At 46.7% G+C, this 27500-nt stretch overlaps 1 protein-coding gene across 2 annotated transcripts in view; it reads left to right on the top strand.

Moving 5' to 3' along the window:
* Nucleotides 1-27500, top strand: part of LOC127005835 (serine/arginine repetitive matrix protein 2-like) — a 91889-nt gene that overhangs the window by 23768 nt on the left and 40621 nt on the right. The window contains exon 2 of one of the 2 annotated variants that reach the window (XM_050875013.1): nt 6083-6122. The gene's annotated coding sequence lies outside the window, so the exon portion shown is untranslated. Of the gene's footprint in view, nt 1-6082; nt 6123-25950; nt 26687-27500 lie in introns of those variants that run through there. The other variant, XM_050875012.1, reaches the window with a different exon arrangement.

The raw sequence follows: 27500 nt of genomic DNA, 5'->3' as shown, positions 1-27500 counted from the left end.
AACAGGGAAAGTGGTCAGGGAGGGAAGGAAGAAAGCTTAATCAGGGAGGGAGGGATGAACAGGGGGAGTAATCAGGGAGGGAAAGCAGGGAGAGTTTAATCACGGAGGGAAGGATGAAGAGGAGGCGTAATCAGGGAGGGAAGACAGGGAGTGGGTCATAGAGGGAGGGAGGAGGGGCAGGGAGAGTGGACGGACACAAGACGCAGGCCGCGCTCCACCAGCTGCCTTCATTATAATACTTGCAGGAAATGAAGAAAAAAACGCCATCTGGAAGCCGCCGCGAGTGTGACCGAGCAGAGAGTGTCGGCAGGTGTGTGTGTGTGTGTGTGTGTGTGTGTGTGTGTGTGTGTGTGTGTGTGTGTGTGTGTGTGTGTGTGTGCGCCGCGATTAATTTCCTATACCCTGACAAGCTTATCATTTTCCTCCGATCCTCGCCTTGCCCCACCCACCACCTCCACACACACCCCATCACCACCACGATCATCACCTGTGCTCGATTTTCTTCCAAGGGATTTACGGTGTGTCTCATTATTGTCATGACGACGTTACTGTTGGGGTGACGCAAGCTGCACTAACTCTGTAACGCACACACCTGGCAAGTCTGTTAAGTGTGTGTGTGTGTGTGTGTGTGTGTGTGTGTGTGTGTGTGTGTGTGTGTGTGTGTGTGAAAGGAAATTAGGTTATGCAAGATATGTGATGTTAAGAGTTGTTTTGATGTGACCGCTAAAAATGTCGCTAAAATATATGCATACTGCGTTCGTTGTAAATCTGTAAGTGTGGACGAAACTATTAACGAGTGGCAGCTATTACGAACAAATTGTGTGGTTAATCAGCGCACTACCTTAAGTTCCAATCACTGGGAGCAAATGGAATAGGAGAAAAGAACATAGCTACAGTAATACACGGCGTTACCTACCAAAACGAAATGATCGAGTAAATCAAGATATACTACCTCAAATCTTAATGACGCAGAACGAAGTAAAAGTAAAAAAAAAGTTAATTACAGGTGTTGTCTACCGAGAACAGAGTGGACAGATAGACCAACGTGCTGCCTCAAGATCCAATTTCAAAGAACGAAGTAAGGAGAAATAGCTACGTGACGTGTGTTGGAAGAGTTTGATCGCTGTTATTAGATTGGTGAACTGGATGGAAAGCGAGGACGAGGAGGAAGATGAAGAGAGGGCGTGGTGTGGATGCAAGTAATAAGAGGCAGGGGTGGGAAGGTGTAAGGAATGAGAAATATAGGGGAATGGAGACGAGAAGTAGGATGAGGCGGTGAGTGTGAGTGGAAGGAATAGGAAGCAGGGGATGGCAAGGTGTAAGGGATGGGAAACAGGGAAATTAGAGACCAGAACTATATATAGGACGAGACCGTAGGTGTGGGTGGAAGGGACAGTAGGTAAAGGGTATCAAGAAAGGAGAAGGAGGGTATCAGAAACCTCTCCACCCGAAATTGACCCCTCTTTCGGCCACCTCTTTGGACTCTTTTTACGAGCAGCGAGTAGCGGGCTTTTTTTTATTATTGTTTCCTTTTTTGTGCCCTTGAGCTGTTTCCTTTGCTGTAAAAAAAAATGTAAGGACGAGAGGTGGAGGGGGGGAATCTAGGTGATGGGGGTGAACAGGTGAGGAAGAAAAGATGAGAAAGGTGTAAGGGGGGAGGTTGAAAGGGGTTGAAACAGGTGAGTAGCGTTTGCGAGCGAAGAAAAGAAAATAAGAAGTAGCAATATATAAGGGGGAAGTAGGTTAATGGGGGGGGGGGGGGGAAGGTGAGTAGAGTTTGAGAGCGGAGGAAAAGAAGATAAGAAGTACCAAGGTGTAAGGGGGAGGTAGGTTAAAGGGAGGGGAAAAGTGAGTAGCGTTTGAGAGTGAAGGAAAAGAAGATAAGAAGTACCAAGGTGTAAGGGGGAGGTAGGTTAAAGGGAGGGGAAAAGTGAGTAGCGTTTGAGAGCGGAGGGAAAGGAGATAAGAACGTGGCAAGGTATTAGAGGGGAGTAGGTTAAGGGGGGTGAAACAGGTGAGTAATGTTTGAGAGCGGTGTGGGAGTGAGAGACTGAGAGGAAGGAAATTCAATTAACAAGCGCTTAAGCTCCCGGTGGTGTATCATTAGCAGTGCATTAGTGTGGGTGCCGAGGGGGACGTGTTTTGGGCCCCATTAGCGGCTTGAACTTGCCGAACTGGGGCGGTGATGGGAGAGGTGGCGGTGGTGGTGGTATGGGATGTGGTGGTGATATTAGTGGTGGTGGAGAGGAAGGCTTCATGGGAGAGAGTAGAAGTATGAAGGTGTTTATTTGAAAGGAGAGGAGAAGGAAAGCAGAGAGGAAAGGAGTTAAGTGGAGTGTAAAGAGGAAAGGAGAGGAAAGGAAAGGAAAGGAATGAAAGCAGAGAAAAAGAGAGGAGAGGAAACGAAAGGAAACGAAACGAAAGGAGATAAAATAAAATAAAATAAAATAAAGGGAAAGAAGAGAAGAGGGAGGCGAGGAAAAAAAAGAGAATAAGAGAAAGTAGTGGCGTAAAAGTAGAAATATATAGAGATGAAAAAAGTTGTCGAGTGGCAAAGAAAAGAAGAACATAGACCGTTGAAGGGAAGGGAATGAAAGTAAGACATGGTGAAGGAGGAAGAGAGAGAGAGAGAGAGAGAGAGAGAGAGAGAGAGAGAGAGAGAGAGAGAGAGAGAGAGAGAGAGAGAGAGAGAGAGAGAGAGAGAGAGAGAGAGAATAAAAATAAAGAAAATAATAATAAAAATAAATCAATTGAAAAATAAATCGAAAAAACACCAAAAAAATACATCTGAGAGAGAGAGAGAGAGAGAGAGAGAGAGAGAGAGAGAGAGAGAGAGAGAGAGAGAGAGAGAGAGAGAGAGAGAGAGAGAGAGAGAGAGAGAGAGAGAGAGAGAGAGAGAGAGAGAGAGAGAGAGAGAGAGAGAGAGAGAGAGAGAGAGAAGCTGCGAATTTTCCCTGGTGTCCAAAAGAGTAAAATCATCGACGCCTGAGATTGGGCAAAGGACACACGGCGCGCAGCGAGACGGGGCACAAAAAGCGAGAAAAAGGAGTCGCTGCCATTAATTCAAAGGCTGACTTTCTTCTGGCGCGGAGAGAGAGTGAGTGAGTCCGTCTGTCCGTTTGTCTGTTCAGTGCCATCTGGTGAGTGGTTTGTTTGTTGGTTTTGGTTGGTTTCTTTGTCCATTGATCTGGTTGTGTGTGTGTGTGTGTGTGTGTGTTGGGAAGGGGGGTAGCTCGGTGTGGGCGTCATTCTTCTTCTTTTTATCATTTCTATTGAAGTATTTTGGGGGTATTCCTCTTTTTCTTAATATTATTTCCTTTGCTTTGCCTTTAACAGTGGAAAGGAAACGTTTTTCTTCTTTACTCTTCTTTATTTATTTTGTTTTTTACCTTTTCGTATCATAAGATAATAAGCCAATTGAAAAGAAATAAAAGTGTTAGCATCTATTTCATGAAACAGGACACGATCACCACCACCATCACCACCACTAATAAGAACATAAGAACATAAGAACGTAAGGAGTCTGCAAGAGGCCGGTTGGAAAATTATCATCATCGTGAGACTGCTATATCTTCTCTATTACTCTATATACCATGCCTAGCTCTCTCCTGCACCCACTTTTATCTGTTTCCTCACCACCCACTACCAGTAACACCACTAACACCACACAGTATTATAGATTCAAACCCCCATTTCCCTCCTTCACCACACACAAAGACACGCACATACACACTCGCTCCAGGCCACTTACAGTATTCCCATCCACCGGCTCATCCTCCACTCCCATCCACTCCCCTCCCCTCCCCACCCCTCCCTTTCCCTTCTCTCATCTTTAGGTCATTTCCCAGTCAGTCATTACGTGGTTGAGCAAGTCGATTAAGTCGCTTGTTTTTTTCCGAAGTTAGGCCGCTCGCGTTAGCCTTTCCCTTGGTGCCTGCCGCGGCTTAGTGGGTGGAGGGGTCACTTAGGCCTACATGCGCTCATAAGACTAATAACTAGGTCTATATAACGGTGGTACAGTTCTAGTATTGGGACGTAAGTGGTATTGGCATTCTTTGGGTTTTCTTAGGAGGTTCAGGAAAGAGGGTTAAGAGAGGTAGGAAAGGAGGAGACAAAGAGGATGGAGAGTTGAAAAGTTAAGGAAGAAGGAAAGGAGGAAAGGAAAAAATAAAATAAAAAATAATGATACTACGAAAGTTGTCAATATATAGGAAAAAAAAGCTACAATGAAATCAGAAAAGGTAAAAGGAGACTAAATAAAGAGAGAGAGAAGAGAACCGGGAAAAAGAGAGAGAGAGAGAGAGAGAGAGAGAGAGAGAGAGAGAGAGAGAGAGAGAGAGAGAGAGAGAGAGAGAGAGAGAGAGAGAGAGAGAGAGAGAGAGAGAGAGAGGTGAGGCGATCAAGAGCAGGTGAGAGAAGGAGGGAGTTAGCGGAGAGAAAAGGGCGTGAAGGAGTAAAAAAAGAAAAGAGGAAAAGAAACCAATTAGGAATGAAAGCAAATGTATGAACGCGGAAAAAATGAAAGGAAAAAAGGAAAAAGAGAAAACATCAAAGGCAATGAAGGAAGTCACCGATCACCGCCTGTGTTCATCTTGGGTCACTTGTTATCAAAGGAAAATAAAGATAAAAAGCGAAAGAAAAAAGAAAGGAGATTGCAACTTACTGAAGGAGAACGATAATTAAAAGAGGAGTGATAATGGAGATAGATTCGAAAGTAACCTCCTCCTCGTCTTCCTCCTCTTCTTCCTCCTCCACTTCTTACTCCTTCTTCTTCTCCTGCTCTTTCTCCCTTTTTTTTTTTACTAATTCACATTCATTTTCATTTTCTTCCTCATTTTTTCTTGTTTTTTTTCTGATTCGTTTTCTACAGCTCTTTAATTCTCCGCCTCCTTACTCCTTCTTCTCCTCATCCTCATCCTCTTCTTCTTCCACCTCCTCCTCCTCCTCTTTATCCTCCTCTTCGTCCTCGTCCTCCTCCACCTACTACTCCTACTCCTCCTTCTCTTCTTATTTATCTTCCTCTTCTTCCTCTTCCTTTTCTAATTCACTATAATTTTCACTTTTTTCCTTCTCTATTTCTTCTTTCTTCTTTATCCTTTGCTTCATTTTCTCAAACTCATTAGCTCTCCTCCACCTCCTCTCCATTCTGCTCCTTCTCCTCCTCCTCCTCCTCCTCCTCCTCTGCTTCCACGTGCGAGGCGAGGTACATAGAGAGAGCCATTAGCGTGTTCCTTCTCGTGACAATGCAAAGACAGCAAAAAGGAGACAGGAAGAAAAGTTGACAGCATCGTTTTTAAATACACCCCCTGCCTGCTGCGTGTGTGTGTGTGTGTGTGTGTGTGTGTGTGTGTGTGTGTGTGCGTGTGCGTGTGTGTGAACCATAACAGGTACGATTTAATACCTTTGCTTTACTATAATTATTTTGACCCTAAATTATTCCTTCCGTTACCTGTTAAGCTTAATTGAAAGATGAGGTCAATAGACTTATCATAACTTGTCTATCTATCTATCTATCTAGCTCCGTGTGTGTGTGTGTGTGTGTGTGTGTGTGTGTGTGTGTGTGTGTGTGTGTAGTACATTTGCGTGCACACACTCCTAATTACGCCGCTGATTACACCAATTTTTACGCTGAGGAACGGACGAGGCTGGCGGTCTACGGCTCCAGTTAGCGCTAATGAGCCTGTTTCTTTGACTAATCATTTCCTGGGCCCGGCGACTCCCTGGAGCTGCTGCAGGAGGAGGAGGAGGAGGAGGAGGAGGAGGAGAGGAGGGAAGTAAGAGATGATAGTTATGATGATGATGATGAAGATGTCGGTGATAATGGTGTAAAACATGATTAAGAGGAAGAGGAAGAGGTTTTCGAAGAGGAGGAGGAGGAGGAGGAGGAGGAGGAGGAATGAAGTGACACCCTCCCTTTTTTCTTCCCTCCCTTCCTCCCTCCCGCTGAGAATCCCATAAGAATGATGTTCCCGTTACCTCCCCCCTTAGAGAGAGAGAGAGAGAGAGAGAGAGAGAGAGAGAGAGAGTATTGACACCCACCTTTGGCATCATTGTTTCTTAACCTTTTGCTTCTTTGTTTCAGACCGACCGTCCGAAGCAGGCGAGCGCTGGTCACAACGAAGGTACGTAAGAGAGAGAGAGAGAGAGAGAGAGAGAGAGAGAGAGAGAGAGAGAGAGAGAGAGAGAGAGAGAGAGAGAGAGAGAGAGAGAGAGAGAGAGAGAGAGAGAGAGAGAGAGAGAGAGAGAGAGAGAGAGAGAGAGAGAGAGTGTTAGTAGTTTGCATGCCTCAAATTGATAAACATTGCTCTTCATTTGTTTTTTATTGTTAGCTAAACCTGAACCTTGTAAAGCATCGCCTCTGTTTGCTTGTTTTCTCGTGGATCCATTTTTCATTAGAGGTTCGTGATGCGCTTTTAAATGAACCCTTTTGACAACCTTCGAATTAAATGTTTTCTCACTCACTCGTTCTCGTCTCCTGTTCAGAAAAGCTTGTCATCCATGCCCTTCCGCTCTACTTACTACGCGTTGTCATTTAAAAGAAAATTCAATCATTAATAGCAAAAAAAAAAAATACACGATACTATTATACACCGTTGCCAGGTTATCGTACTCAGAGCATAGTATTTACCGGTTTCTATTGCCAAGAGACATCAAGAATTAGCTATTTTAACGATAATTATAAGTGAATCTCCTTATTATGGTCCACGAGTCAGTTTTTGGGTCGTAAGTCGGTAAATATAAGAGGCTGAGTAAGACAATCTGGCAATGTTGAATTACTATATTTTTTTTGCTTTTTTGCTCTTTCCTTAAGTATCCGCTCACTATTTATGTAACATTGTATTTTTTTACTATTTATTTATCACTTATTCATTGTTTTGTATTTCCCCCTCAGGAGTTTAATATCCACTCCTTAGGTTAGGCAAGTTAGATCTTTTTTTTTCTGTCATTTTCCTTACACAAGACTCCCTGACTTCTGCGTCTTCACATTGTTCAGTTTTATGCAGTGTCACTTAGACATTCAAATTCCTTCCAATAGCATACCTCTCTTCCTACCTCCTTTCTTATCGTTGAAAAGTCACCCTTAGCTATATTTTCCCATGTCTTATGCAACCTCAACATTGACATTCCTTCCTTCATGCACTCAAGTTTGTATCCACGCCCGGTAGTCTGCGTTTTCCCTCCTGATTCATATTAATCGGGGGTTGTGTCCCGTCTCCTGGGGTCTGTTCCCTTCTCCTATAATTCCTTCCCCTCCTGCCGCTCTCCGGCATATGACCACAGATGTTGCGCCGACTAAACGAAACTTTCCAACTTTTTTCCCCTCCTGTCTCTCTCCGGCATAAGACCACAGATGTTGCGCCGACTAAACGAAACTTTCCAACTTTTTCCCCTCCTGTCTCTCTCCGGCATATGACCACAGATGTTGCGCCGACTAAACGAAACTTTTCCCTCCTGATTCAAGGCAACGCGGGTCGTCAGCATTCACTCCTGCCGGCACACGCATACCTCGGCTCCGCGCACCTGTTTGTACCTTTACCTGTGCAACGACGAGGCGTGAATACTTACAGCGTTGCCACACCCACTGCATGCGCCGCCTACCTCCTGTTTTATCACCTCCCGACCACACCTTTCCTCTCACTCGCCCCGCTGTCACACCCTTGCCACGCCTTCCTCCCCACTGCAAGTCAGCCATTTACAGAGCAGACATTGACATAAAATTGCATGTGTAAAAAGTCCCAATCTGCAAAAGTGCTATTGGTAAAACACCCCTGACAGAGCAGTAAAGTAGGACACAACCAGCTTTACCTCCCCCTTCCTCCTTCCCCCTTCCCCCGTTCCCCCCGTTCCACCCTTCCCCCTTCCCCCGTCCCCCCCTTCCCCCTTCCCCCATTCCCCCCTTCCCCCCTTCCCCTTCCCCTTCCCTCTTCCCCCCTTCCCCCGTCCCCCGTTCCTCCCTCCCCCCTACCCTTTCCCCCATTCCACCGTTCCCCCTTCCCCCTTCCCTCTTCCCCCCTTCCCCGATCCCCCTTCCCCCTTCCTCCCTGCCCCCTACCCTCTCCCCCCCTACTCCATCAGCCACACCTAACATACCTAAGCTCTCGTCAAAATCTCTTTAAACTCGTACATCAACACCACCGCCATCACCACCACTACCACCACCACCACCACCACTACGTAACAACCACTGCACCAGCTACCACCACCACCACCACCACCTCCATCACCACTTCACACATGCCGCGCCAATGAAAAACACACTTCAACACCACCAATACCACTAACACCACCATCTTTTTTTTTTTCTCATGAATCACCTGTGTGCCGCATTCCTATACCGTGTAGTGATTGGGCCTGTACTTGGGTCACCGCCACCCCCACCCCAACCATGAGGAGGAGAAGGAGGTGGAGGAGGAGGAGGAGGAATAGGTGGTGGTGGAGTAGCAGGAGTAGCGAATAGGTGACGAGTAACAGCTGTCATGGTGTGGTGCTGTCACGGTGTCACGAGCAGGAAGAGTAGGAGCGGGAGGAGGAGGAGGAGGAGGAGGAGTAACAGGAAGTGCAGGAGAGGAAGGGAAGCAAAAGGAAAAATGAACAACTGTATAAATAGTAAGAGATAGACCAAAACGAGGAGAAATAACATGAAAAAAAGAAGGAAGGGTAACAGGAAGAGTAAGAGAAGTAGCAGTAAGTAACAAAAGGAGTAACAGAACTGGAGAATAAGCAAAATTAACATGAGGGAGAGGAGGAGGAGGAGAGTAAGGGAAGGATCAATAAGTAAACAAGGAGAGTAACAGAACTGGAAAAACAAACAAAATTAACATAAGGGAGAGGAGAAGGAGGAGGAGGAGAAGGAGGAGGAGGAGGAGGAGGAGGAGGAGGAGGAGAGTAAGGGAAGGAGCAGTCGAAGTAATAATATGAATAGTAATTAAAGCAGGGAATAGACCAGAAATACCAGTAGGAAGAGTAGCAGGAAGAGGAGTCGGAAGAGCCTGTGGTTGTCACGAGTAACAGAAGGCATGAATGTCCGATGGGTAACAGGAGGCGGCTGTGATTGGCTTCTAATATGGCACTGTAACAAGGGTGGGACAACGGGCCATGCTCTAGTAACGCTGGTGAGTGGAGGAAGTGGAGGTGGAGAGGGAAAGAGGGGAGGGAAAAAGAGGAGAGGGAGAGAGATAGGGGAAGGAGGGAACTGAATGGAAAAGAATAGAGCAGAAAAACGGAGAAGAGAGGGAAAGGAGATGAGGTAAAGAGAGAAAGGACTGTGGAGAGGGAGTGGATAGGGAGAGAAGTAGGGTGGAAAAAGTGGATGAAGTGGAGGGAGGGAGTAAAGATAGGGAATTGGAATGTAAAGAGAAAAGGGAGTTAAAGAAAAGAGAAAGGACTGTGCAGAGGGAGTGGATAGGGAGAGAAGTAGGGTGGAAAAGGTGGATGAAGTGGAGGGAGGGAGTAAAGATTGGGAATTGGAATGTAAAGAGAAAAATGAGATAAAGTAAAGAGAAAAAGAACTGTGGAGAGGGAGTGGATAGGGAGAGAAGTAGGGTGGAAAAAGTGGATGAAGTGGAGGGAGGGAGTAAAGATAGGGAATTGGAATGTAAAGAGAAAAGGGAGATAAGGGAAAGAGAAAGGACTGTGGAGAGGGAGTGGATAGGGAGAGAAGTAGGGTGGAAAAAGTGGATGAAGTGGAGGGAGGAAGTAAAGATAGTGAATTGGAATGTAAAAGGAAAAGGAAGTTGAGGGAAGGTTGAGAAGTCGAAGAGGGGGATAGGTGGTGAAGAAAAAGGAGAGAGGAAGGGGTAGATGAGGAGTAAGAGAAAAGGGAGACTAAAGGAGGGTGGATATTTGTGGTTGCTGTGGTGATGGTGCTTGTTACTAGTGGAAACCGAGATTGATTAAAGAGAGACATTTGATAAAGAGGTTGAACATGAAGGTATTAGAGAGACAGACAGACAGATAGAAAGACAGGCAGACAAACAAATAAGCACAGACAGGCAAAAGATACGTACTCAAACTATTAATAAACTAGAATAGGAATAAAAATAACATACAACAGGATATACCGACATAGCAGGGTGTCTAGGAAGGAAGAACAGGTAGATAGGAAGCAGGTAGGAGCTCAAACTAATAATAAAAAAAGAATAAGTAAAAATAACATACACCAGGAAATACTGACATAGCAGGAAGTCTAGGAAGGAAGCACAGGTAGGTAGGAAGCAGGTAGGAGCCGGGCAGGTGGGAGGCAGGTGGAGGAGCCTCAATATAGGAGGAATGGTGTTATTGTTTCACCTGGGCTGCAATTAAGGTGAGCCAATCATACCTGTGGTGAGGCCCTGCAGGTTACGGGCGCGACGATAAACACCTGAGAGAGAGAGAGAGAGAGAGAGAGAGAGAGAGAGAGAGAGAGAGAGAGAGAGAGAGAGAGAGAGAGAGAGAGAGAGAGAGAGAGAGAGAGAGAGAGAGAGAGAGAGAGAGAGAGAGAGAGAGAGAGAGAGAGAGAGAGAGAGAGAGAGAGAGAGACCTATGGTGCACGTGTGTGTGTGTGTGTCGCGTCAAATCACAGAGGAAACGCCTAATGATTTGCGTCTCTGTGTGCCGTTGTGCGTGTGTGTGTGTGTGTGTGTGTGTGTGTTATTTTTGTCTGTCAGTTTGTCAGTGTCCATATCTTTGTAAGTCTGCCTGCTTGTTTACCTATCTTTTTATTCGTGTGTTTGTTTATCTGTATCTTTTTTTCTATGTCAGTCTGTTTTTTCTGTATATTTAATTTATTTTTCGGGTATGGTATGTTTGGCTGTCTTCCTGTCTGTCTGCCGGTCTGTATCTTTCTATCTGTCTATAACTTATCTCCCTGTCGGTCTTTTCCTGTCTTTGATCAGCGCTTCAAGGCACAGGAGCGTAACGCGGGCGAGTGAATGACAAGCGAAACGATTAATACACTCTTAACGTCATGACCGTGTTGCGCGCCTTAATGATGCATGAGCGGCCCCGAGGAGACGCGCCGCATGCTGAGCTCTTTGGCACATGCTTGGTAACAACAACAACAACAACAGGAAGAACGATAAAAGTAGCAACAGTGGGTATCAAGTATCAGGGCACCTCTCCTCCAGTCATCATCATCATATTCATTCATTGACAACATCTGCTTCTATTTCTTCTGCTACTACTACTACTACAACTACTACTATTACCACCACCACCAACTTTACCACTACAGCTACCATTACTACTACTACTACTACTACTACTACTACTACTACTACTTCTACTACTACCACCACCGCACTTACTCATCATTCATGCCATTCACCAAGCAGCGTCCCTTTCACTCATGCATCACACTCGTGGCTTACCTTCACTCACCCACTTACTGTATGGACGCCCCAAGGACACCCTCATTACTCATGCATACCTCAGACTCACTCGCAACCCTTCCTTAACCATCCACGCACTCTTGATTAGACCTTCCCCCATGCGTCCATTCATCCATCTGCATCCTCTGCTTCCCTACCTCTCCACCTTCTCTTCCTCTTCCTCACTCATGCACCCCACCCATGCTTCTGGTCCAGCTTCCCCCCATCCCATTCACACCTTCCTCTATTCCATTCATTCACACCTCTTCATTTCATCTTAACTCTTTCCCATGCACTCCACCTACAAGTGCTTCCCCTTTGAACACATTAAAATCCACCCAAACACTGTATCATGCCCCCATTTATCTGTCCCCTTCAACTTTTCTTTCGTTTAAATACCCTTATTCCTTCCCACCCTCTCCACCCAGACTACGTTCCCTCGCCCCTCTCAACCTTTTAAAGTACCAGCCCATTCCTTTTATCCACTCCTGCGCACCCCTTTCCTAATGCACCCCTGACTCCTTTCTCCATCCACTACAACCCCGTCCCCACCTTCTAACCCTTAATAGCCTCCCCCAACTTCTTTCATATGCACCTCTATCCCCTCTCCCTTATCACGCTCCCTGACTCCCCCTGTGCCCTGTGCCTCCCCAACCTCCCCCACCTTCCCGCCTTCGCTCGCCTGCATTCTTTGTGGTGTACAAGGGCGTCACTGCAGCCAGGTATGATCACCTTAATTAGGCCTGACTGGCACCACTCACCGTGAAACGCAGGCACGAGGAATGCTCTCGGTTGTGTAATATGAGGAGGAAAGGAGGTAGGAGAGGGGGAGGGCTAAGGAGAGAGGAAACGAAGAACAGGTGGAAGAGAAGGACCATGAAGAGAGGCAAAGAAGGAGAGGTGGAATGAGGAGAGTAATAAAAGAGGGGAAGAAGAGGAAGAAGTGGAAGAGGATGTTAAAGAAAAGGGGAAGGGAGGAAGTGGAGAGAGCGCAAGAAGAGATGAAATAGAAAATAAAATAAGGAAAGAAGAGAATGAGGTAGAAGATAAATAGCAAAAGGAGAAGGAAATTGACCAGGTAGAAGAGAGGGACTAAGAAAAAGAGAAAAGAAAAGTGAGAGAACAAAGGGACTTGGAAAATGTGGAAAGACTTGTCATAATTTTAAGACCTTTCACTTGTTTATGTTGTGAGGGATAGAACAGCGCATGCAAACAGTTAGTCATATTTTTAAGTCATATGTAGTAAGTCATATATTTTTCAGTCATGTAGTTAGTCATATTTTTAAGTCAAAGGTATTCAGTCATAATTTTAAGTCTTAGGTAGTAAGTAATATTTTTTGAGTTATATGTAGGCACTTTATTTTTGCAGTTTCTTTTTGTTCTGCGTCACGATTTCTGGGTGCAGCTTTGACCTCGGGTGCGAAGAGTGACGTGTGGAGACAGAGTGCGTCGAGCGTGTCTGTGTCTGTGTCTGTCTGCTTGTGTCTGTGTCTGTGTCTGTGTCTGTGTCTGCTTGTGTCTGTGTCTGTGTCTGCTTGTGTCTGTGTTTGTGTCTGCTTGTGTCTGTGTCTGTGTCTGCTTGTGTCTGTGTCTGTGTTTGTGTCTGCTTGTGTCTGTGTTTGTATCTGTGTCTGTGTCTGCTTGTGTCTGTGTCTGTGTTTGCGTCTGCTTGTGTCTGTGTTTGTGTCTGTGTCTGTGTCTGTGTCTGCTTGTGTCTGTGTCTGTGTCGCCTCCTCCAGGGCCGTGTCGGGGGCGCCCACGGTCACCGCCTGGTTGGGTCGCCGGGCAGCTACACAGGCGGTAATTACACACTAACCACAAAGTGCCCTTCGTTAGCCGCCGCTCGTACGTCAGTTTTTATATTTGAGTCCTGACCCCGGCAGTAAACATTAGCATAGTAAAAAGTTCTTATGTAAATCAGGAGCTGCTAATTTTGTTTGCCTTATTTATGAAGTATTCTTTCTCCCCCCGACACAAGGAAGTTAAGAAGAAAATTATTCGTACATTTCCTGCCTGTTATCGGTGAGGAAAATTTGCATGCGAAAGTAGAGAAGAAGTTGGGAGCCCTCTCCGTGTGTTTTGTTTTGTTTTCTTTCTCCATTTCTTGTATTATTCTGAGCGCGTGGTAAACTCTCATACAAAGAAATCACTATGCGAAAGTTAAGTTGGAACCCTCTACTGTACATTTTTTTTTTCTATTTTATTTTACTTGGGGCAGCTGGTAGGCTCTCGTACAAAGAAATTATGACCCAGAGGTAAAGTTGGGAACCCGCTACTGCACATTTTCTATTTTTTTCCTCTGTCTTTGTATTATTTTGGGGGTGTGGTAACTTCTCATGCAAGAAATATGCAATTGTGACACACAGCCACAGCAAACGACGAATTGTTCACGGGATACATAAAGGAAGTATTTTTGCCTGATTTTTTTTCTTCACCAGGATGTGTCAAAATCTTACTAACTCTTAAACATTGCTGTCACAAACTACAAACTCTTCTTCGACGCTTTTTTCCTATTGGAGCAGCACGGACGCATTTTTCTTGTTATTTTTCCCTTTTTTTCAATGTTTATTCCTTTGTCTGCATTCTTATACCGTAAAAACAAAACGAAAAATACAGCGATGACTGAAATTATGGGCATGAGGTAGGTCTTGGAGGGTGGGTGTAGCGTGGCGGCGCAGGGCAGGTCTTGTCAGGGCAGGGCCAAGACGGGGCAGGTCGGGGCGCGGTATAGGTGGGGTGGGGCAGTTTGTTTCCCTTCTTCCGCGCCTCCTCCTTCCCCCGTCACCCTCGGCTCCCGGGGCACCAGACGCCAATCAAAAGAGTGCCAGCGACCCCGTGAGGCTCTCCGTCATTTTGCGTGCCTCTGTTACGCCGCTTTGGTGAGTGTCTTCAGCGGGGAGGGAGAAAGCCGTGAGAGGAGGAGGAGGAAGAAGAAGAAGAAGAAGAAGAAGAAGAAGAAGAAGAAGAAGAAGAAGAAGAAGAAGAAAAAGGAAAGGAGAGAGAGAGAGAGAGAGAGAGAGAGAGAGAGAGAGAGAGAGAGAGAGAGAGAGAGAGAGAGAGAGAGAGAGAGAGAGAGAAGAACGAGAGAGGCTGCCAGCTCCTGCCTTCCGTCCTCATGGCTTTGTCTAACAGCACACAATGGCGGGTCACGTGTGTCTGGCGGCGTGGACTGTGGCGGCTTCTGGACCGGAAAAGTTCATTCATCACAGGGAGCTTTTGAAAGGAAAGGAGGAGGGGGAGGAAGAGGAAGAGGAGGAGGAGGGAGAACGTAACCAAATCAATCATTCTTCGGGGCTCAGAAAGGCTCGTGCTGTCCCGTTTTCTTCATCTCGTATCCAAAATCCCATGAGGAGTGATAGCAAGGGAGGTTAAGGTGGATTTAGCAAGCGAGTGCCATCGTAGATCATTCTCTGAGGCACCGTTGAGGTCTCCCGGATGCCCAACGCGATTTTGCCAACTTGCTTATAAACGCTTGCTGCCTCCTACCTCTCTCTCGACACAGCTTACACACTCAACGCCTCTTCTGTCTCTTATATAACTTCCCTTCTCGTCTTTCTTCCCTCCTACTTTCCCCTCCTTCTTTCCCTCCTTCGTTTCCACCTTCCTTATATTTTTTCCTTTTTTCCCTTCCTCTTTCTTCTTTCCTTCCTTTCTTTCTTCCTTCCACTCTTCCCTCCCGACTTCCTTTATTTATTTCTTCATTTCTTCATTCATTCCTGTCTTTCTTCCTTCATTTTCTCTCCCCTTCCTTCCCTCCTTCTCTCTCTTCCTTCTCCTTTTTTTCAATTATACCTTATTCCTCCCTTCCTCCTTTTTTCCTTCTTCCGTCCCCTCCTCCTTCCCTCCTCCTCTTTTTCATTTCTTCCCTCGTTCCTTCATTTTCTCATCCCTTCCTTCCTTCCTTCCTTCCTTCCTTACCTCCTTCCATCTTTCACTCCCTCCTTTCCTCCCTCTTTCCCTCTGTTCTTTCCCTTTCCTACTTCGAACCCCCCCACACACACACACACACCAAGAGAGAGAGAGAGAGAAAGTCATTTTGTGGGTTTGTCAACGGCGTCACACTCTTCAGGCGCTTAATTGGACAGCAAATAAGAGTAGCTGGGCCGTGGCTGATGTTGTACTCCCGGGCGAGGCGAGGCTGAACTATAGCCGGCATCCCATCCCTCAGCGCGGCGAGGAATTGAAACTTTCACCTTTTAGATCAGCGTAATGGAAAAGTTTCTCCTTCCGTCATTAAGGAAAAATGTTCATCCCTCCAAACTGACTCAGGTTAAAAGGGAAAAGTTAGATAATAAAGATAGATATATATACCGGAAGAAGAGAAAAAGAGCTAAATAGATGGATATACCTCCAATCAGTATCCGGTTATAAGTTAAAAAGTGAGATAGCGGATATATATAACAAAACAAAAAGATAGCTAGATAGATAAAGATATACAGATAGAAAAATTGACTGAGTAAGTAGATTTATTCATATATACATAGACGGATAAAGAGGCAGACATAGATAGATAGAGAGTTTATCGATCACAGGTTTAAGAATACACAAAAGATTAATTATTGTCAATCCTCGAGAAAGCCGAGAGAATGCAATTAAGCGGAAAAAGACCAATTAGGAAGAATCAGAGAGAGAGAGAGAGAGAGATGCCATTGAAGCTAATGTGACAGACTGACCAATGGACCGACAAAAAAGAGCATCCATCTCTCTCTCTCTCTCTCTCTCTCTCTCTCTCTCTCTCTCTCTCTCTCTCTCTCTCTTATTTTATTTTCCCCTCAAGACTATTATTATTTTTTTTCTATATACGCCTCAGAATATTGTCACCTAAGTTTTCGAAGATTGGACACGCATTCTTTACCTATTTATAAAAACAACTTGAAGGAACGCATCGAAATAGTGTAGTTTATCTTATACTCTCACACCCACTCACCCGTCCCTGCATGTTCCCGTGGTTCCCTACCGAGAAACATTTTTACGCCTGCTTTCTTCTGCTGTGAGAGTGCCGTTGCTAAAGGGAGGGATGTCTTGCAACTTGTCAGATACAGGTGTTATCGAACTCTTCCCGGGATGGTAATTGAGGAAGGAGAAAAGGATGAGAAAGAAGAGGAGGAGGAGGAGATAAAAAAAAGGAATAAAGACACACAGGAACGAGTAGATGGACAAGGACGAAGAAAATACAGAAGAAGAACAAAGAGGAAGACATGAACGAGGACGAGGAAAGAAAAAGAGAAAGAAGAGGAGGAAAAGATTGGAAAACGAGAGATGAAGGGAATGCTCGAGGAGGAAGATAAAAAGGGAGACGAAGGGGGAAGAAGGAGAGGAGAAGAAGGAGAATGTTTGAGGACGATATATGAGGGGGATTCTCGAGAAGGAAGATGAGAAGGGAGAAGGAGGAGCAGAAAGAGGAAGAGAAGGAGGAGGAGGAGGAGGAGGAGGAGGAGTCCCAACATGCCACTCTCATATATTACCCTGCCCGCTGCCACGCTCATACCTGGGGCTTAAGTTACGTGTCTCCCTCTTGCTAATTTCACACCTGTCAGGCTAACCTCTGCGCCTGGGACACGAGCGGCGCGGCGTGACGGCGTGAGGGATGCGCATGGTCAGGGGAGTGCTGGGGTGTGCGGTGGCGGTGCTGAGGCGGCGGTGAGTCTGTTGCTTTGGGGGAGAATGAATGTGCTGTCCGCCGCGTGTCTTGAAGCATCGCAGCGGCCAGGAGACAAGAGGGATGAGCGTCGTCAGGGCAGTGCTTGAGTGTGACGGGGATGTCGAGGTCTTAAGTGCGTGCTTGTGGTAATGGATGCGCCGCCCGATGTGTGTCCTGAAGCTAATGTGCCTTGTCGTCCGCGAAGGGGCGTCCAGAGCTGCAATTTATGGGCGTCACCTCGGCTTTGCTTGCATGCATCGCTAAGGCTCCAGTTTGTTGCTTAAAGAAGTCAGGGGAACAGAGAACAGGCGGGAGGGATGAAAGTGTTAAGCCTTTGCCAGAGCAGAATGGAGTACCTACACTGACGTCGGACAGGCGAAAATACCTTCATAATGATTATAATGATTGTTAATTTGGGTAAATGTGTTGCGTGCTTGTTCAGTTCATTTCTTCACTACTACCTCATTGACATTCTTTCTGGTTACTGCAGAATTGAGATGCATTACTGCACTTATAATGGAGTAAAGATTAAGGATAATATCAACACAAGGAGGTGACACTGAAATAGGATCATGTAAATAAATATAGCTGTTACCTTGATATTAAAAAAGAACCTTACTTAGGGCGACTATAAGATATTGATTAAAGCTTGTCATCCTTACTGCTTTATCCAAAATCAACAAAATTTTTATATAAAGCTAAATCTATTAAGATAACCCTCCCTATCTCTTTGTCGAGAAATATAGAAAAAAAACTCTTTATCTTTCCTCTTACACCCAAAACAGTGTAGTCTTGACGTTCATCTCAAGTTTTTATCCTCTGAAACGTCACTCGTAATAACAGACGCTAATAGACACTTCTAATAAATACTAATAGACAGAGACTCCATACCGCGGTACATAGAGAGACGGCAGTGACAGTGACAGTACGCACTACACTTTCAGCAGCACCAGCAGGGCAGTAGGCAAAGAGTTTTAACCCCAGGACATCGAAAAGCAACTGTTATCCGGGCTGCGTGTATCAATCCTTCGCCAGCTTTCTTCTGCCGCCCAGTTATCGGCCGGCCATGTAAGGGAAGATGTATTATCCGGGTGGCCGTGTACCGTTTGGCCCGGCCCGAACCCAATCTGAGGCCGTGGATTCGTAGAGCAAGAAGTACCAGCCCGTCAGCGTCCACGGCGAGGCGACGCAGACTTCTGAGGACACAATCTCATTCCAAGATGATTACCGTCGTGTTTCTGAAGCCGCAGCAAAACCCAGAAGAACGTCGCCGGGTGTTCGTGTTCACCATTTAAGGAAATCGCCCGGGTTATGCCTCACACTGTCTCTTCTTTGTCTTAAACTCCCTCCCTCCCCCCCTCAGCCCTAAGCCTTGGCCTAGAATAGAAAGGAGTGGGAGGGGTGGACATGGGAGATTTGGGGGTTTATATTGTGCATCTGAAGGAGTGGGAGGCGAACACGGCTTGAGGGAAGAAGGTCGGTGTCAGGACTTGTCGGTCTAATCGTTTCCCTTCTCTCCTCCTCCTTCTCCTCCTCCTCCCACTTTTACTCCTCCTCCGGTTGTATTGCCTGAGGGTGTAGAGCTGAGGGACGAGGACGGGGGCCGGGGAGTTAGGGGTGGGATCAGCAGGCGGCCCGACACTGAAGGGGTCAATCCGAGAGTTCCCCGGCCGCCTTACCCGCCCGGCTGTGACCTTCTTTTGCCGGGGAACACTGGCCGGCCTCCGCGGGCATGCCAGGTGTCGGAGCGGCCATTGTTCCCTGGATGTATCTTTGCGGCTCAACAAATTGGAAAAGTCTGCCTGAACTACTTCATGGAAAAAAAGGGAAATCTTGAGAGTCATTCCCCGTACAAGGGCCGTGAACTGTGCTGCTTGGATGGCGCCGCACTCAGAACAGAAGTGACAGAGAGGCAGCCAACCCAGGAATTGTAGAGGTCAGGATAGACAGAAAATAAACCAAGTGAAAAGTTGGAATTAGAGCCTTTGACAGAGCATGATGGAGAACACTAGCATCAGACAGGAAGTGGAGAACATTGGGAATAGTTTGGGTCCTGGATTGGTCTATGAACGGCTAGTGGTAGTGATAAATTGACCTCTCTTTCGGCCATCTTTTTGGATTCTTTTTGGGAGCAGCGAGTAGCGGGCCTTTATTTTTTTAATTATTGTTTACTTTTTTGTGCCCTTGAGCTGTCTCCTTTGTTGTAAAAAAAAAGATCAAAAAGCTACAACACGGAAGGCGAAAATGAAGACCCTCTGATTATTATGAATGCCCATCATGCCAAGAGGACAGTGCATGCCGCAGGGGAGCATCAAAAGCTTCATTACCTCCCCAAGGGCAACCTGGACCATACTGACCGCCGGAGTGTACTGTCACGCGAGGCGCCTGCCCTTCACTGGTTCATCGTGCCCCTCGCCGCCCTCCAGAGTCCGGAGTACACACGCAAAAACTCCAGCATCAGCATACCAGGCGGGACGTTGTTTGGGGTCAGTGGGTCGCCTGCCTCCCGCCTGCCTCTCTCCCTCCCTCGCCCTCCCTCCCGCCGCGGCATCGTAAGGTCTTCCCGTGCCCCGTCTCACCAGCGACTCTGGGCCAACTCAGCGCGGCGGCACGACAGTAGCGACGGGAGGAACAGAGAAGTGTACAAGAGAAGTCATCGCCTCCTCCTGCCTCTTCAAAAGACATGGAGCCTCGCTATTGATTCTTTAGACTTTCTACTCAACTCAGGGCTTTGGCACGGCGGTAGCGGCAGAGGGGAGGGAGAAAAGCCATGCCTCCTCCTCTTCCCCCTCCCTCCCTCAGCTCCAACAAGAGACGAGGATTCTCACTATTGTTTCTTCCGACTCTCTACTCATGAATAGGACATTTTTGCAGCAGCGGCCTTTACAGAGATTAATGAGAGAAATCTTCACAGTCTTACTTTCTACGAACAAGGTCACAAAAAAACACAAGTGGCTGCTGCCTGGCTCGGTGTGTGTGTGTGTGTGTGTGTGTGTGTGTGTGTGTGTGTGTGTGTGTGTGTGTTCATTGTATAGGCCGCCCGTCCACACCATGACCCGCCCGCGCCGCCGCCCTGCGTCTCCTTTGAGCTCGGTAATTGACTCTGGAGATTCATTTTCAGCCACTCGGGGTTTTTATTGTCCGCCGCGTGAGGTGAAATGTGCGAACGTGCGGCCAAACATTTCGGTGAGAGGGAGCTTGTGCGTGTCAGGGGGGCGCGACTCGCTCCACGAACGAACTGAGCCGGTCCTTCCGTCCCTCTTTGCTGCCTCTGCCTGTTTGCCTCTCTGGTGGCGGCCGCTGTTGGGACCTGGCGCGGCGGCGGATTCCCACGAAAGACCCGTCGCTGCTCACGCCTGGACAAACGTTGATAATCTTGGTAACTTTTCCTTTTATTTTCCACTTTATCTTATCGTTTATTATTGCAACGCTCCCTATAATCCTTTTTTTTTACATCAATGCGGAACAAATATACATAAAAAAAGAAGTCGTGTGAGATTTTAACGTTAAGTCGATCAAGTTCCCTTCCCCTATCTTTATTTCGCAAAGACATCGTTTTCCTCAGCCGGAACTTGTCTGTTTGTCAATAGCACTTGCCCCACGCGATCCACGGCATAAGTAATATCACATTCCTGAACAAAGGTTACTATACAGAAAAAAAAGGTTGGTGAGAGGAACATAACCTTAAGAGGAAAGAGAAAAGTGCAGGAAAAGAGCTGGATGAGAAAGAGAAGAAGATGAAGATAATGATGAAAAGAGGGAGAAGGGGATGGAGATGAAGAAGAAAGAGGAGAAGAAGAAGGTAAACTATTCCATATAAGTGAGGAAAGCACGGGAAAAGAGAACTGGAGGAGAAAGAGAATAAGAAGGAAGACAAAGAAAAGAAAAAGAAATGCTATTCGTATGGTGGTTTCTCCCTAACCTCCGTGGGGCGAGCACCCTCCTGAGGCACCCTGCGGCGGGGACCTTAACACACCTCTTGACGGAGCTCCGGGGTCATGCGTCCTGGCGGGGTCAACGTATTTACATGTGGGTGTTTATCAAGAGGCGCAGCGCAGCATCGGCCATCGCCTGTGTGCCTGTGTATACTGCTGGAGTCTGGCACATCACCTTTGCCTGCGGGGCCTCGTGATTCATGAAGAAGAGACAGAGGAGAAAGAAGTAGAAGTAGAAGAAGAAATAAGATGGAGGAAAAGGAGATGATGGAGACAATGGGAAGAGAGGGAGATATAGAAACAGGAGGAACAGTAAGAAGAGAAGCAGGAAGGAAATGATGATGAGGAATGAAGAAAACGGGGATGTGGCGGTGATCGTAAACACGGAGAAAAGAAAGAAAAGAAAGATGGTGATTATGAAGCTTGAGGTGTAAAAGAAGAAAGAGGAACAGGTGATGGTAGAAGTGTCGATGAATAGAAAGGAATACGAGCAGGAGGAATAGAAATAAAAGGAGAAAGAAGATGACTGTGATATTGATAATGAGGAAGAGGAAGCACAAAAAGGATGAGGAGGAAGGAGAGAAAGAGAAAAGGGAAGAGGTGGGTGACGGTAGAGTTGATACTGATGGCGATGGTGTAAAGGGATGAATATGAGAAATAGGAGCAAGATAAGGAGGAAGAGGAGGAGAAGGAGGAGGAAGAGGAGGAGGAGGAAAGCCGCGGACACTTGTGCACAATAGCATCCCATTACGCGCAGACGACACCCAAGCGTGTGCCCCCCACCCCCAACCCTCCGCCCCCCGCCGCCCGCCCAGCTGCCCCGGCCCGTGTTTCGCCCTGGGGCCCCTCGGGATAGCGGTCGACACGCAGCGATGGAGCCAGTGACCCGGGGAAGAGATCCTATCGCCCGTATTAGCGACCTTTTGAAGACTGATTGTAATAACTTTATCAGGGAGAAGGTCAAATACGGGGTGGATGAGCTCGTTTGATTCCTATTCGCTCATTCATCACTTGCATTACGCCATAAGATAACAGACCAACGGCTAAGGAAAAAGTATATTAAGAAAGGCTGCCACGACGTACTTCTCCGGTAAAGAAAATAGTAGTTAAATATATTGACGTTAGATGTCTGGCAAATAATTTTACTACTTGTGTGCGTGGGGGGGGGGGGGGGGATAACTGCCACCGCTGTTGTTGTTGTTGTTGTGGTAGTCGCGGTGATCGGAATGTTAAAAGTGGTCGTCATCGTCATAATCCTCCCACTTTACGACCGTTTTTGTCTTCTTCCCGTCAGGCAAATGTACAGTCCGCGACCATGCCCGCCACTCCCGCGAACATCAGCGCCACTCATGTCACGTTAATCGAGTAAGCGGAGATGTGACTTGCGTTCGCGTGTGTCTGTCGGGTTGAGGGGAGGTTAAGCTGGTTTTTATAATACTTAAACCTTGACCTTGCGACGGCAGTGTGATATGTGTATACTTGTAGATGTACCCAAACACACACACACACACACACACACACGGGTACATGATCCTGACGTTTCATTATGATGGAGTACCTGTGGCTGTGTATAATTATGATGCCTATAAAGATAATGTTAATGTAGCCAACTTACTCCTGGTCACGGCTGGTTGGGTTAGGTTAGGTGAACACACACAGCATCTTCACAACACACGTTCGTTTTAACATGGAAAAAGGCAAGGGAGACTGGCGAACCCTTACACGCCGGCCTCTTGCAGACTCCTTACGTTCTTATGTTCTTATACATCTACAGCGCACGTTTTATCTTCTTTCTATACAATGCTGAAGGATGCCAACAGTAAACCTCTAACAAAACAACTCCTACTTATTCATTCTAAATATCACGAAAGACTGAGCACGGAAGGAAAATAGGATACCTTTCTTTTTACGTCAATCTCAGTTTATATTATTTCTAGGTTTATTTCTGATTAGGAACAAAAGACTCGCAAACTCTTTACACCTCAAGAGCGAGCGTTATCGAAGCTCTTGACACAACGAGACATCCACCCTTCGTTAACGCCTCCCACGCCTCGTCCGCGGTCAGGCAGGTGGTGATGAATGAAGCCACCGGGGAGTTGATTACAGGTGAGGAAAGGTGATGCAGCGCCGTAGGTGGTAATGGTGATGCTGTGTAGCTTGTCGTGGTGGCGGTGGTGATGGATGGTGACAAGTGGTGGAGCTGGTGAGGCTTTGGTGGTTAGGTGATCGCTTCTCCTGGTCTGTAAATCATAAGTTATACGACCACACACACACACACACACACACACACACACACACACACACACACACACACACACACACACACACACACACACACACACACACACACACACACACACACACACACACACCGTTCTTTATGATTGTGTGGTTCTTCTGTAGTCAATACATAGGCTTATAGAACTTTAGGGAGAGCATAGTGGTATTATAGACCAAACAAAGCATCTCCCACAGTGAATTAGGTGTTAAGACATGTATACAAGACTGGCCTAATGTCTAACTGGCCTCTTCACTTTGTCTTCGTTAAATTTAATGTGAAATGCAACGTAATTATTCATCATGTTGTAATCACCCGGCATGTTAATTGGTTCAGGCGTGTAAATGAAGTGTTAGTTGATTATTTTCTCCGTGTATTAGAAGTATCCTCTGTTTATATTGTTATTGATGTCACTCTCGAGGCTTTGCTGGTATGAGCGAGGCAGAAGGCGTGAGTGACCGAGAGGGCGGCTTCATAACCTTATCCTTCCTCACGACGCTTCCTCGTACGCTCCTCACCGCTATACAAAGGAGTACTGAGCCGGCAGAAGATGGATGCTACCGAGACTTTGCCGTAAGGAGAGTGGGGCAGAAGACGTGAGCGGCCGTGAGTGTGAGGGTCGCGTCTTGGCCATAACCTTCCTCGCCCTCCCTCCCGACCTCCCGACGCCTCCCCATACTCGCCCGCTTCACAAAGGCTCGGCGGCGCGGCATAAAAGGCGTGGAGGTTATGAATAATCAAGACGCAAGACTCTTCCGCGTTTCGCTCTTGATCCCCCGCAGCCATGACACCCCCGGGGGAGTAACAACCCTAGTAGGAGGCTCGTTAACTATGGCAATATCTGAGTTACTGTAAGAGAAAGGAAGTCCTAACGGGGAATGATAAGCTTGGTGAGGGACTTCTTAACAATAGCACTTGACAGGAGTTAGTGTAAGAGAAAACGACGTGCTAACGGGGGATTAACAAGCTTAGTAGGAGGCTTGTTAACTTGTTACTGTAAGAGAAAACGAATTCCTAACGGGGGAGTAGCAAGCTTGGTTGGATCCTTGTCGACTATATATAACACTGTCCGAGAGGTACTGTAATTGGGGCTAACGAGGTATTAGCAAGCTTAGTAGGAGGCTTGTTAACTTGTTACCGTAAGAGAAAACGAATTCCTAACGGGGGGGTAGCAAGCTTGGTTGGATCCTTGTTGACTATATATAACACTGTCCAAGAGGTACTGTAATTGGGGCTAACGAGGTATTAACAAGCTTAGTAGGAGGCTTGTTAACTTGTTACTGTAAGAGAAAACGAATTCCTAACGGGGGAGTAGCAAGCTTGGTAGGATCCCTGTTAACTATAGACCAGTTTCACAGTTTCCCATGATCGGTTAGTAAGCTCCCAAACCAATACCAGAGCCTTCGAAATTTCCTTGTATAGTGTCTGGTGTTTATATTTAAGTTCACAAATTTGATGAAACTATACTGGAAAAGTCTTGTGTATTTAGTGTGGCATCGAAGACCTCCCCATTTTGGATTGTATGGGATTCTTTAGTTTGGTTCGGGCTGTTACGAAGACACTGTGTTGGACTGTGAAATCGGCTCTATATATAGCACTGCCCAAGAGGTACTGTCATTGGGGACTTGGCACTAACGGGATAGTAGCATCATGAGTTACAACTAAGGTATACTATCCGAGAATCACTAGAACAGAGTAACAGGTCCTAACGTAGAGGTCACATGGTAGAATTAACTAAATCGCTTCCAGACCGCCATTGTTACTGAGGAAATCGAGCACTGGTGAAGGTGTAGCATCTTGCGTGACCGGAAACTTATAAAAACGGAATTAGAATCTGCAGTCAAGAGAAATCGGGGGCTTCCATGATGCTGCTTTCTTCTGTTTCCGCCGGATTATCATTTGTGAGATTATTATTATTATTATTATTATTATTATTATTATTACTACTACTACTACTACTACTACTACTACTACTACGTCAACTTCCTCCTCAACCATACGGGTAAAAGGGTGGCAGTACTGATGTGTATTTCTATTTAAACATACTTGGTGACCTCTGTCGGGTGGAGAGAGAGAGAGAGAGAGAGAGAGAGAGAGAGAGAGAGAGGGGGAGGGGGGGGGGGGTTGAGAGAGGGCTTGATGCCATCCACCGGTGCTCTCTCGGTCACAAGGGAAACAGGTGTGTAAAACGATGCTCTTGTGCTCTCTTGTGCTGTGTGTTAGTTCGAGGCAGTGTGATAAACCTGATAGGAGGTGAACGTTAATCTGTGTGTTAAGAGTAGCAATATCAGCAGGCGGGAGGCTAGCAGGTATCAGGCAGGCAGGCAGGCAAGCAGGCAGGTGGGTGGGTGGAGGTGCGCGCTGTTGCTCCGCCTGGCTCCCTCCCTCCCTCCATCTCTCTCTCACCTTCTCTCGCTCTCTCTCTCTCCCGGGCCCGCTTGCAGCCTCGTGAAGCAACCTAACCTTATGCTTGCCTGTTAGATTATAAATATTGTATTTAATATAATTATTCGGGAATAACTAAGATCTTATTTATTTTATACTAAAGGGGGAGTGCTGGTAAAAAGTTGTGTTGGAAGCTGCCGAGGAGGTGAGAGCGACGGGCGTGTATGTGTGTGTGTGTGTGTGTGTACCTGGGGCGTGTGTGTGCGTGCGTGGCCGTGTGTTTGTGTAGGCTCTGTTTATTGTAGAAATCATGTATACCTGTGATACTTCCTGCTTGTTCCTAATGATGTTTACTGTTATGCTTACTTGCCAGGGATCGATACCAGGAACAGGAAACTGATGACCGGGGGTTGGCGGGGGGAGGGGGCTGTACCGCAGGGGGCTGGCTTGGGAGAGGGAAAGAAGAGGATGTGGGAGAGGCTCAAGGGAGGCTGTTGTATAGTATTGAGTACTTAAATAGGTTGAGAAATACACACACTTGGATGTATTAATGTATACAGCACGCCGGGGAAATGAGTCGATAGGTGCTCGCTCGGTGCAGGGAGGGAAAGGAGAGGAGGGAGGAAGGGAGAAAGTTGCCGCATTGCACCAGCGGGAAACGGGGAAGCCCTCTAAAGCAGGTTCCTCCTTCTACTCGTCCTCCTACTCCTCCTACTCCTCCTACTCCCCCTCCGAAGTCAAGCGTCCCCGGTCCCCCAGTCACTCGGCTCTGTTGCTGCACCAGTAACCTCGCCTTATGCTCCCCTGTTGCGCCAGGTATATTGTAAATCTGTGATAGTTTCCTCGAAGAAGCACGAGAGTGGGCGATGGGGACAAAAATAGCAAGCACGGTCCACCCTCGCGTCCCCGCCCTTCGCCGCCTCGCTAAGGACAGGCCGGCGGGCGGGGGCGTGGGTGATGATTGGGTTGCCGACGCTCGCCGCCCGTTGCATTTATTAGTGTTTCGTTATCGCGGCGGTGGTGACGCGGGTGACGGGGGCTTGGCGGGCTGATAAACGCGGTTGACTGATTTCCGGGGCATCTGAGGACATGTTTCAAGGTAGACAGTTGCTTTTGACACCATAATCACTTTCTCGCTAAGCTCTTCAGTTATTTATCTGTTTTGTTATCGATAAGGTGGCGATAATGATGATGATAATGTGTGTGACGTGTGAGGAGACTGTGATAACCGCTCTTGATGCATTAACTGATCACGTGTTCACCGTCACATACCAAGCAAGGTACATATTTTCGTTTAAACAGAAAAATAGACACCACGGACTAAATGTATTAAAGCTGTACTGTTATGGAGGCGGTGATGATACGTGTACGCAGCGTGACCAGATTATCGTACTCAGAACATCGCATTTATCAGTTTCAGGCCCCAAAACTATCGTAGCCACACCAGTATCAATATCCAAGTGAAGTTAGTGTTAAAACCGTAAAGTATCGACGTTTTTTCGACATACTTATGGATCTGAAACCGAAAAATACGATGTACTAAATGCGATCTAGTAACGTTGCGTGTAAGGTGTGACTAAACGGAGATAAACGACGGACTCACCTGTCTGTTTGTATCCTGTCTCACTAGATGGCGTACGCTAAGGTAGGGCAATCTATTTAACCACTGAAAGACGCATGGCACACTAAAGTTGCGTTGTATATAGAGTATTTATTTCATCCTCACAGTTATCAGCTCTGGCGCGTGTGACCAGACGAAAGAGGAGCAGGTTAACGAAGCTTATGTCGTTAGTGAGTTTATTTTTTATAGTCAACATTTGCTGAGCTTCGTCGTTGTCTAGTAAAAATTATAACAGTGATTGCGCTGGTAGTGTTGATGTTAGTAGTGGTGGTAGTATTGTCGTAGTAGTAAT

This window comes from Eriocheir sinensis, chromosome 31, assembly GCF_024679095.1.
Source record: "Eriocheir sinensis breed Jianghai 21 chromosome 31, ASM2467909v1, whole genome shotgun sequence".
Taxonomy (NCBI): Eukaryota; Metazoa; Arthropoda; class Malacostraca; order Decapoda; family Varunidae; genus Eriocheir; species Eriocheir sinensis.
The sequence above is the reverse complement of the archived record's forward strand: the minus strand, read 5'-3'. Positions and strand labels throughout refer to the sequence as shown.